General features: G+C 44.5%; 1 protein-coding gene across 3 annotated transcripts in view; it reads right to left on the reverse strand.

The window, feature by feature from the left end:
* LOC126090187 (sodium-dependent dopamine transporter) overlaps window positions 1–12,397 on the reverse strand; it is a 497,172-nt gene that overhangs the window by 382,196 nt on the left and 102,579 nt on the right. The window lies entirely within an intron of this gene.

The following is a 12,397-nucleotide window of genomic DNA, read 5'->3' on the forward strand; positions in this document are numbered from 1 at the left end:
ATATGCAGTTTCACGAAGGACAGCACAAAGAAGAGCTTGTAAAAGAAGGCTTTGCGACGAAATATAGCACACCAGTCAAATACAGCTCAATAAGCTCAGAACGGTTCCAAGAAATTCAGTTTGATCAAACATCAGCGTCATGTGTTCGCATCAGAGCCTTGAATTTTTTCATCGTTTCTGTCATACTTGCAGAATTTAAGTTACAGTAGCTTTTATTAATATAAATGATTGTTGTAATGTTTCAGTGCATGATGCTTACTCATTTGACAGAATTTGATATTAAACTTGTTTGCCTTTGCTTTTGGCAGCTTGTGTCACAGCAGCTGTCTATGCATTGTACATTTTACTTTAATGTTTATGTATGAGATAATTTTATGCATCTGTTTGTTTTCTAGTGTTGCCAAAAGACGTTCTATCCCATGGCATTCTAGTTCATATCAACAGATAGTTATACACTGTGTGAAGTAAACAGGAAAAGCATGAAGAAAATCAAGCTTCTTTAGCAACCAAACTGTCGTCTCAAGCAGCAAAATACTTATTTGAATCATGTGATAAAAGCCTTGCAGAAGAAGACCTACATATAGAAAGAATATTTCAGTGCTTAACGCTGTATGTAATGTCAATGAATAGTTGTTGTTCTCACAAAATATGGCTCAGCTTTGAGGACTTTTGCAGCAATGCTTAGCTTTTATTCTACACGAGCATATGATTAAGTCAAGGTTATATTTGATAATTGTTTGCCACATTCTAGAAAAATAAGTCTCAGGAAAGTGGGGCACCTGGTTTCACAAGTGATGCAATATGTACGTCCACAGAATATTATTGATTTAGTAGTTAGTGAAGTTATGAATAAGTATTTAAACAAGACTATATTTCTGAACTTGAATTTCTTACCCTCGACATCAGTGATCGCTTGATAATCACATGGTATTACAATCTACACTGCTTGACAACTACTAAGAAACAGAGGCATTGTTGGACAGGAATAATCACAGAGAATGATGGACGACATGGAACAGAGTAAATACGCAACAGAGGTGGTGTAGTAAATTTATGACGAAAAGTGGTACAGATTTCACCACATGGGAAAGCACGATAATAGACATAAATAACGCTCATGTTTGACGCAGATCAGACTCCAAACATTAAGATCGATTTCGAACTCTCCATAAGGAATATGCCCTCCTCGGACACTAATGGACATTTTGCCCCTGTTATTCTTGCTGGCCATCAAACTGTTGAGGAGTCCTTGGGGTACATTGTCCCACTCCTCTCTCAATGCGGTTTTTAGTTCTTGCACGGTTCGGGCAGAATGTGTTCGTTGAGAAACTCCTCTGCTAAGAGTATCTCTGGCAAGCTCTGTAGTGTTTAAGTCTGCGGAGTATACAGTCCGCTCAATACATTCAAAATCTTCACTTTACAGTATGTGCGACACATCAGCTGACCTGTGTGAGTAAAAAAATGTTCAAATGTGTGTGAAATCTTATAGGACTTAACAGCTAAGGTCATGAGTCCCTAAGCTTACACATTACTTACCCTAAATTACCCTAAGGACAAACACACACACCCATGCCCGAGGGAGGACTCGAACCTCCGCCGGGACCAGCCGCACAGTCCACGACTGCAGCGCCTTAGACCTGTGTGAGTAGACAAGGTCGTCTACATATAGAAAGTAGGGACCTATTGCACGCCTAAACAGACGGACGTGATTCACAATACTCTCGCTGCAATACCTCTGTACTGTAACAGTCCCTCGCGGAAAGATATGGAGCGTTGTTCGGCCATTGCGCGTAATGCCTACCCATCCCATAACGCCTAGGCCATACCTACGACGTGTGTTGCGCTTCCTCTTCACACTAAATGGTGGCCAGAATCGCCAGCCACAATGAAGCGGGATTCGTCGGGGAACATCACTCTGGACCACTGATGCGAAACCCAGCCAACATGCTCCTTACACCAACGACCTCTTCTCGACGATAGCACATTTGAAGTGGAATGCATTTAACAGGCTTACGAGCATACAAACCAGCCGATTTAATCGTCGTGAAATGGTTCTGTCAGAGATACGCGTGCCCAGTAACAGTTGCAAGGTCTGCAGCGACCTGCCTAGGAATGAGATGTGTGTTTCTTTCCGCCAGTAGGCCTTTGTATGGGTGCTCTGCGGTGTGGTAGTCCGTGTACAGCCACCGGCATGCTTTCGCCTAGCATTTCCACCTTTTTAATCGCGGGATGACACTTTTGGGCCGGCCGAGGTGGCCGAGCGGTTCTAGGCGCTGCAGTCTGGAACCGCGCGACCGCTACGGTCGCAGGTTCGAATCCTGCCTCGGGCATGGATGCGTGTGATGTCCTTAGGTTAGTTAGGTTTAAGTAGTTCTGGGTTCTAGGGAACTGATGACCTCACACGTTGAGTCCCATAGTGCTTAGAGCCATTTTTGTCACTTTTGGACATACCCATTACTTTAGCCACTGTAGTGACACGTTGACCAGCTTCGAGCCGTCCAACTACTCATCCACGATCGTAAGTACTCAAACGACGTCTTGTAGACATGTTTCAGTACCACACGGAATGTCACACTAATCGGTTCCACAATAACCTTCGCCAAACACCGTACTACATGAACTGTCCACTGCACACAGAGCGTTCGTGCACAGGTTTTGCTTCAGTTAACTCGTCCCGCCCTCTACATTTCATTTTACTATCACTGGTCGGATGTTCCGTAGCAATTTCCGGATGTTCTGTAGCAGTTGGCAGTTGTTCCTAATCAAGTATCAGTTGGAGTGAGACTGCTGAAAGTCGTTTCACACAGAAACAACAGTAAGCGCAAATACATAAACCTAATTATTTTTGAAAGACAGTGAACTAGATTCGACACAAACTACATTGTTGATAATTTGCAAGTTTGTTTTGTTTGTGAAAGTAAAATAAAGATTTACTTTCACAGAACACTGGAGTATTGTTTTGTTGCATATAAAATGATCATTTAAGTGTGTAATTTTGTGTTGGCAGAAGAGCCAACACCGAGTTACGAGTGGAGGCCGAAATGCACGCGTTTTAGCTCACGCAGGCTGGCGTGAGGAGGGAAGAACTATACTGACGTGATGTCTGGAACATGACAAGGAATGAGAATTCAGAAAGCGGACGTAATTAGTTTGATACTTAACTTTAATCCATTAATGATGAACGTCGCTCTTGACGGTACGTGAGTCACAAAGTAATTATAGTAACTGAATATGGCGCCGGCGCCTTGCTAGGTCGTAGCAAATGACCTAGCTGAAGGCTATGCTAAACTGTCGTCTCTGCAAATGAGAGCGTATGTAGACAGTGAACCATCGCTAGCAAAGTCGGCTGTACAACTGGGGCGAGTGCTAGGGAGTCTTTCTAGACTAGACTAGACCTGCCGTGTGGCGGCGCTCGGTCTGCAATCACTGATAGTGGCGACACGCGGGTCCGACGTATACTAACGGACTGCGGCCGATTTAAAGGCTACCACCTAGCAAGTGTGGTGTCTGGCGGTGACACCACATATAACTCATTTGTTGTTGAAAGTACGTTTCACAGACATAGTAGCTGAATATGTGTGCACTAGTGATTGTAACGTTTTCTAACTGGTTTGATGTGGTCCGCCACGAATTCCTCTCCAGTACCAACCTTTTCATCTCAGAGTAGCACTTGCAACCTACATCCTCAATTATTTGCTGGATGTATTGCAGTCTCTGTCTACCTCCACAGTTTTTACCTCAACAGCTCCCTGTAGTACCATTTAAGTTATTCCCTGATGCCTTGACAGATGTCCTGCTGTCCTGTCCCTTCTTCTTGTCAGTGTTTCCCATACATTGCTTTCCACGCCGACTCTTCGCAGAACCTCCTAATTCCTTATCAGTCCAACTGATTTTCAACATGCTTTTGTAACACCACATCTCAAATAATTCAGTTCGATTCTGTTCCGGTTTTCCCACAGTCCACATTTCACTACCGTGCTGTTCTCCAAACGTATACTCTTCGAAATTTCTTCCTCAAATTGAGGCCCATGTTTGATTATAGTAGACTCCTCTTGGCCAGGGATAGCCTTACTGCCAGTGGTTGTCTGCTTCTTATGTCCTCCTTGCTCCATTCGTCATGGGCCTTGCTGTGTAGGTAGCAGAATTTTTTGCTGCGTAGGTAGCAGAATTCCTTAACTTCATGATCACCAATTCATCAGAATTGGTCAAGTTTCTCAATGTTCTCATTTCTGCTACTTTTCATTACTTTCGTCTTTCTCTGATTTCTTCTCAATCTATGTTCTATACTCATTAGACTGTTCACAACATTAAACAAATCCCGTAATTCATCTTCACCTTGCACTGAGGATAGCAGTGTCATCAGCGAATCTTATCATTGACATCCTTTCACCATCAATTTTAGTCCCACTCTTGAACATTTCTTTTATTTCCGTCATTGCTTCTTCGATGTATAGCTTGAGCAGTAGGGGCGAAAGACTACATCTCTTTCTCACACCCTTTTTAATCCAAGCACTTCGTTTTTGGTCTTCCTGCCTTACTGTTACCTCTTGGTTCTTGTTCATATTGTATATCACCCGTCTTTCCCTAACGTTTACTCCTATTTTTCTCAGAATTTCGAATATCTTACACCATTTTACAGTGTCGAAAGCTTTTTCCAGGTCAACAAATCCCATGAGCGTGTCTTGATTTTTCTTCAGTCTTTATTCATCGACGGCAACGTCAGAACTGCCGGTCTGGTGGCATTGCCTTTCCTAAAGCCAAACTGAATTTTATCTAGTGATAGCTCAATTTTCTTTTCTATTCTTCTGTATATTATTCTTGTTAGCACTGCCTACATTCTGAAAATCTTATATTTTGGTAGTGAAAGGATCGGAATAATCTTGCGCCGTTTGTACTTTTAAGCTTTACAGCTATTAGTCCAACTTAAATTAAAATCATCGGCTGTTTTGCCGCGACGTAGTCGATGCTTAGCGAATGAAATTTCGCATCAACAAATTAATTTCTGCCTGATTATGAGTATTCCTCCACGAAAGTATACCTAGATGTGACTGTCAATTCGGTGGCTTGAAGTAAAAAAGGGCAAGTTTCACACAAGGATTTAAGAGATAAATCTTTGTTTTGGCCACGAAAAGCTGGCGGGCTGCCCCTCCCCATGGCGTCAGCCAATGCCTGTGCAAATGTAACGGCATCTCCCTCTATAGGAACCTCCTGGGATGTAGATCGTGGTTGTAACGCTATCGTTCCCTCAGTCGCAATTTATAGGTGCGGTCTGCCAAGTGCAGAGACATTCTACTGAGCAGACAGTGTCACCAGTCGAGCGAGGAAGCCATAGCACGTTTACAGCTCCAAATATGTTGTGGGTTCCTCACTGCAGTCCTGTATTCAGTATTACGCAGATGTAGTATGCTACAGGGAAGTATAACAATTTTATATTCCTTTTTCTCTGTAGTTGCGTATAGCCGTCAACTATGAGTAAAACATGGTGTAAGTGACGAACGCAATAAACTGCACATTGCGATACATGCTGCCAAACACTATACTATTTGAAAACGAGAATGGGGAACCTATTACGAAAGTTGCTGTCACATAACTTACGTTATGTATCTGCGGCCATGCTGACTCTTTCAGCTGTAATAAGAAGTTCTTGTTCATTACTCACACACTTTTTCGGTTCTGCTTTCGAGTTTCGCAGGTTTCAACAACTTTGTCCAACATATTATCTCGTTCGAACAGGAATGTTGCTATCTGTTACTCGTAATCAATAGCTCAGACCATACGCAACACAGGTGTACACGCGTACGCACACGCGCAGGCACACACGCATTAAATTCTGTATACGGATTCCCAGCGTCACAAACTCGTCTCCAATTACGTACAACGCTGACGGAAAAAATTGCAACACCAAAAAATAATTAATGTAGAATAATGAAATTTCGGGATTACATTTGTCTAGGTAACATATTTACAGGGCAATTACAAATGATTGAAGCGATTTCATAAATTCACTGTAGCTCCATTCATTGACATATGGTGACGACACACTACAGATACGTAGGAAAACTCATAAAGTTTTGTTCGGCTGAAGCCGCACTTCAGGTTTCTGCTGTCAGAGCGCTCGAGAGCGCAGTGAGACAAAATGGCGACAGGAGCCGAGAAAGCGTATGTCGTGCTTGAAATGCACTCACATCACTCAGTCATAACAGTGCAACGACACTTCAGGACGAAGTTCAACAAAGATCCACCAACTGCTAACTCCATTCGGCGATGGTATGCGCAGTTTAAAGCTTCTGGATGCCTCTGTAAGGGGAAATCAACGGGTCGACCTGCAGTGAGCGAAGAAACGGTTGAACGCATGCGGGCAAGTTTAACACGTAGCCCGCGGAAAATTGGCTCATGCCAGAACTGGAGACCGACAGCGCCGACTTCACCTTTCAACAGGATGGTGCTCCACCGCACTTCCATCATGATGTTCGGCATTTCTTAAACAGGAGATTGGAAAACCGATGAATCGGTCGTGGTGGAGATCATGATCAGCAATTCATGTCATGGCCTCCACGCTTCCCGACTTAACCCCATGCGATTTCTTTCTGTGGGGTTATGTGAAAGATTCAGTGTTTAAACCTCCTCTACCAAGAAACGTGCCAGAACTGCGAGCTCGCATCCTGCGCCGAGTGTGGGAGGAACTTGATTATCGGCTTGATGTCTACCGAATCTCTAAAGGGGCACATATCGAACATTTGTGAATGCCTAAAAAAACTTTTTGAGTTTTTGTATGTGTGTGCAAAGCATTGTGAAAATATCTCAAATAATAAAGTTATTGTAGAGTTGTGAAATCGCTCCAATCATTTGTAATAACCCTGTACGTGATTAACACTGCAAGATCACATGTTAATGTAAGTGCGAGATAAGCCATTTCGGTTAGGAAATGCTGGTACATTAATAACCGGTGTAACCGCCAGACTGTTAAATGCAAGCATGCAAACGTGCACGCATTATGTTGTGCAAGTGTTGGATGTCACTTTGTAGGTTTGAGTTCCATGCCTGTTGCGGTTGGTCGGTCAATACAGGCATAGTTGTAGATAACATTGGAGTTGTCGTCCGATCATGTCCCATATGAGCTCGATTGGAGACAGATCTGGTGATCGAGCAGGCCAAAGCAACATGCCGACTCTCTGTAGAGCACGTTGGGTTACAACAGCTGTATGTGGGTGAACGTTATTGTGTTGGAAATTACTTTCTGGAATGTTGTTCATGAATGGCAGCACAACAGGTCGAATCACCAGATGGAGTCAGGGTTCGTGGGACAACCAGGAGAGTGCTTCTGCTGTCATACAAATTCGCATCGCAGGCAGTAACTCCAGATGTAGGATAAGTGCGTCTAGCACGCAGACAGGTTGGTTGAAGACCTTCAACTAACCTCCTTCTAACCAACATAACAGCATTACTCGCACCGAGGCAGAACCAGCTTTCATCAGAAACACAGCAGTTCTCCACCTTGCACTCCAGTGTGAGCTCTCGCTTGACACCAATGAAGTCGCAAATGGCGGTTGTTTGATGTCAGTGGAATGCACGCTACAGTGCGTCTGGCTCGGAGTTGTCCTAATGGTTCAAATGGCTCTGAGCACTATGGGACTTAACTTCTGAGGTCATCAGTCCCCTAGAACTTAGAACTACTTAAACCTAACTAACCTAAGGACATTACACACATCCATGCCCGAGGCAGGATTCGAACCTGCGACCGTAGCGGTCTCGCGGTTCCAGACTGTAGCGCCTATAACCGGTAGGCCACCACGGCCGGCGAGTTGTCCTAGAAGTAACCGATTCGCAACAGTTCGCTGTGACACTGTGGTGCCACCTACTGCTCAAATTGCTGCTATAGATGCAGTAAGATGCGCCAGAGCTATACGCCGAACACGACCGTCTTTCGTCTCGGTAGTGCCACGTGGCCCCCGGAGCCCAATGTTCTTGCGACCGTACATTCTCGTGACACAGCTGCCAGCAATCATCTAGGCTGCATTCCCGTCAAGTCTTTCTGTAACATCGCAGAAGGAACATCCAGCTTCTCGTAGCTCCTCTATTACACGACCACACTCAAAATCAGAGAGATGTTAATAATGGCGTCTTTGTCGCCTTAAAGGCATTCTTACTGATATCAATTCGCCAGTGTCCAATCTCAAAGGTAACTAACGGTCACGTCCATTTGTAACGCCGGAAATGCATATCCTCCTATTTCCATCTATTGCACTGCAAATTTATTTCCTTATTTTGTTACCTGAAGATATAACATTTCTGTGTCTTTTTATATTGTAATTGTTTTACTATTTGTATATATATGCATTTATGTCGATATATAATTGGTTTGTTTTGTGAATATTATTTATATTTATACGCTGGGTCTGGCCTAGGGAAAATTATGCTATCGAACGAATACATCGATAGGTCGTGTGGAGAACCAAAGTGTTTAGGATCTTTGGTAGTGTTAACTCTATCGCGTGGAGCGCGGGCAGAGCAGAGTCTGGCTGGAGGAGGGCAGTGGAGCAGGTGTGTTGTGTGACGCTCCCGCGAGTTGCCGCGCTTTCGGGGTTTGGCAGCATGTAATTGCGCTCGACTTGCTGTGATAGTTTCTGACACGGTGTCGCGGACGTGAAGCGTTAGCTGGCACACATCAAGAGCCCGTTTCGGCTGGAGACCGTGTCGAGAAGAAGGCGCGCCAACATCCAGCTTCTGCAACAGTGACGGCCGACAATGAGTGACTGTCGCCACCTCCTCGATCGACGACTTCAAACCTTCAATCAACCAACAGGGAAGACTGGTAGCACGTAAAGTTTCAGAACTGTATGGCAGACCTCAGCTTTTCAAACTGTTAAATTTTTCTCACTAAATTACAGCAACGTAGCATGAACCTTTGTTGCTCATTGTCCCAATTGCATTACCAAGCAGGGTCCCTTCCTTTTCCGGAATGAACCCGAGTGTCGTTGAAATTCAAACGCCAGCATTAAAGTAATATCATTCGATTTCACTGCTTTAATTTCAAAGTTCAGTTAAGGTATTCATAGCTTGCTACAATATTTAGATTACACAAGCACAAACTAAGAGTGCGAGTTTTGTTACCGTATTTTAGCTTACCTGTGACTGCAGCTCAGCTTGGTTCGTACTAAATTTTACTATTGTTAATTGTTCAGAATCATTTAATTCAAGTTCAAAGTTAAACCTCTTATTTCTAAATTGCGTAGATTCAAGTAGCTTTTGAAATGATTGTTGAGGTAGCCCAAGACTAACCGTATTTTACTGAATTTCGATGTGCTTCAGAAACAAAGCTCACTATTAATTTCAGTCACTAAATTAACTTTCAATTTTCCGGTTTTATTAATTCTGTTGCTAAATTCAGTCAGAGTGTAGCGAAATTTATTACTTCTGACAAACTTTCACTTTTCACACTACACGTGTCAACCTTCAGTTGCCACGCTTCTAGTGCTTATTATATGTGTAATCAGTTACTATAGTAATTGTCCATAGGACTGGCGACAGTAATTTCTCCCAAATCTCAAATATCTAATTACCGCTAGTTAATTGTTAACGTAACGGCCGCACATTTACTTTCTTGATTAACTTTACCCCTTTTCAATATTAATTTCCACCAGTTTTATTTGCATTTTTCCTTTCATTTAGATGTAACCCTTTCCTCCCTCTTTACCGACAGATTAACTTCGGTGACGATTGCTTTTCCCAAATTTCCATTAGGCACACGTGGTTTAATTTTTCACTGTCATTAAGGTCGATAAGTGAGGGGGAGGTTACACGTTACCGCGTATATTTAGAACAAACCTTATTTGCACCCTCATAGTGGCATTACTAGCGCCACTCTTATGCTATTTGTGTGAAATCTGAATATACATCATCTTTCGGATGTAGAAACGTGCTCACCAACTTTAGTTTATGTCGCACAATTCCTTCTTTGAGGCCGGCCGGGCTGGTCGAGCGGTTCTAGACGCTACAGTCTGGAACCGCACGACCGCTACGGTCGCAGGTTCGAAACCTGCGTCGGGCACGGATGTGTGTGATGTCCTTAGGTTAGTTGGGTTTAAGTAGTTCTGATTTCTAGGGGACTGATGACCTCAGAAGTCAAGTCCCATAGTGCTCAGAGCCATTTTTGAACCTTCTTTGAGTTAGGACTTTTTTCCGTCAGTATATGTAGACATGCTTTGTGGCATAGAAGTAAATATTGTCAAGTATCAATACCAGTCTTCGAAGACTGATGTCCACAGATTACACTGTGTTGCAAGATATTAACCTTCAGGACCTGCTGTCCTGTGCTTCTGAGATATGCAGCTTGAATGCACTACTGGCCATTAAAATTGCTACACCACGAAGATGACGTGCTACAGGCGCGAAATGTAACCGACAGGAAGAAGATGCTGTGATATGCAAATGATTAGGTTTTCAGAGCATTCACACAAGGTTGGCGCCGGTGGCGACACCTACAACGTGCTGACATGAGGAAAGTTTCCAACCGATTTCTCACACACAAACAGCAGTTGATCGGCGTTGCCTTGTGAAATGTCGTTGTGATGCCTCGTGTAAGGAGGAGAAATGCGTACCATCACGTTTCCGACATTGATAAAGGTCGGATTGTAGCCTATCGCTATTGCGGTTTTTCATATCGTGACATTGCTGCTCGCGTTGGTCGAGATCCAAGGACTGTTAGCAGGATATGGAATCGGTGGGTTCAGGAGGGTAATACGGAACGCCGTGCCTGATCCCAACGGCCTCGTATCACTAACAGTCGAGATGACAGGCATCTTATGCACATGGCTGTAACGGATCGTGCAGCCACGTCGCGATCCCGAAGTCAACAGATGGGGACGTTTGCAAGACAACAACCATCTCCACGAACAGTTCGACGACGTTTGCAGCAGCATGGACTAAGAGCTCGGAGACCATGACTGCGGTTACCCTTGACGCTGCATCACAGACAGGAGCGCCAGCGATGGTGTACTCAACGACGAACCTGGGTGCACGAATGGCAAAACGTCATTTTTTTCGGATGAATCCAGGTTCTGTTTACAGCATCATGATGGTCGCATCCGTGTTTGGCGACATTGCGGTGAACGCACATTGGAAGCGTGTATTCGTCATCGCCATACTGGGGTATCACCCGGCGTGATGATATGGGGTGCCACTGGTTACACGTCTCGGTCACCTCTTGTTCGCATTGACGGCACTTTGAACACTGGACGTTACATTTCAGATGTGTTACGACCCGTGGCTCTACCCTTCATTCGATCCCTGCGAAACCCTACATTTCAGCAGGATAATGCTCGACCGCATGTTGCAGGTCCTGTACGGGCTTTTCTGAATACAGAAAATGTTCGACCGCTGCCCTGGCCAGCACATTCTCCAGATCTCTCACCAATCGAAAACGTGTGGTCAATGATGGCCGAGCAACTTCAGTACTCTTGATGAACTGTGGTATCGTGTTGAAGCTGCATAGGCAGCTGTACTTGTACACGCCATCCAAGCTCTCTTTGATTCAATGCCCAGGCGTATCAAGGCCGTTATTACGGCCAGAGGTGGTTGTTCTGGCTACTGATTTATCAGGATCTATGCGCCCAAACTGCGTGAAAATGTAATCACAGCCGGCCGGAGTGGCCGAGCGGTTAAAGGCGCTACAGTCTGGAACCGCACGACCGCTACGGTCGCAGGTTCGAATCCTGCCTCGGGCATGGGTGTGTGTGATGTCCTTAGGTTGGTTAGGTTTAAGTAGTTCTAAGTTCTAGGGGACTTATGACCACAGCAGTTGAGTCCCATAGTGCTCAGAGCCATTTGAACCATTTGAATGTAATCACATGTCAGTTCTAGTATAATATATTTGTCCAATGAATACGCGTTTATCATCTGCATTTCTTCTTGGTGTAGCAATTTTAATGGCCAGTAGTTTAGTAATAGGTGCCCTCTTGCAGCACGCCGTTCTGTTGTCAGTCAGGCAAGCAGCGGGGAGCATCACCTTGGCTCGCCATATCTAGAGGGCAAAGTGTTCCGACAGCAAATTACGTTGCCGGAGTCGCCGACAACCTGGCTAAGCGCGTTAAGACGGGAGCCGGTCTGACAGGCAGGCGACAAGGCAGCCGCACCCGGACGTCTGACGCCTTCCGTCGGCGTGCGAAGTACGTCCTCACACATCACTTGCAAACGCTCAGACTTATTAATTGATTTTTCGAAGTCTGTATGTCAGGCTGCGCTAAGTCACCCATTCCCATCCGTGGTCCGGACAAAACCTGCACCATTACGCATTTGGTATTTGGCAGTGCTAGTTATTCATCATGACCCGGCACAATGACGAAAAGCAAGGAAGAATGGTGTGTTTCTAAAATGCCCTTGACATTGAGATCAATGCAGA

The sequence above is a fragment of the Schistocerca cancellata genome, chromosome 1 (assembly GCF_023864275.1).
Source record: "Schistocerca cancellata isolate TAMUIC-IGC-003103 chromosome 1, iqSchCanc2.1, whole genome shotgun sequence".
Classification (NCBI taxonomy): Eukaryota; Metazoa; Arthropoda; class Insecta; order Orthoptera; family Acrididae; genus Schistocerca; species Schistocerca cancellata.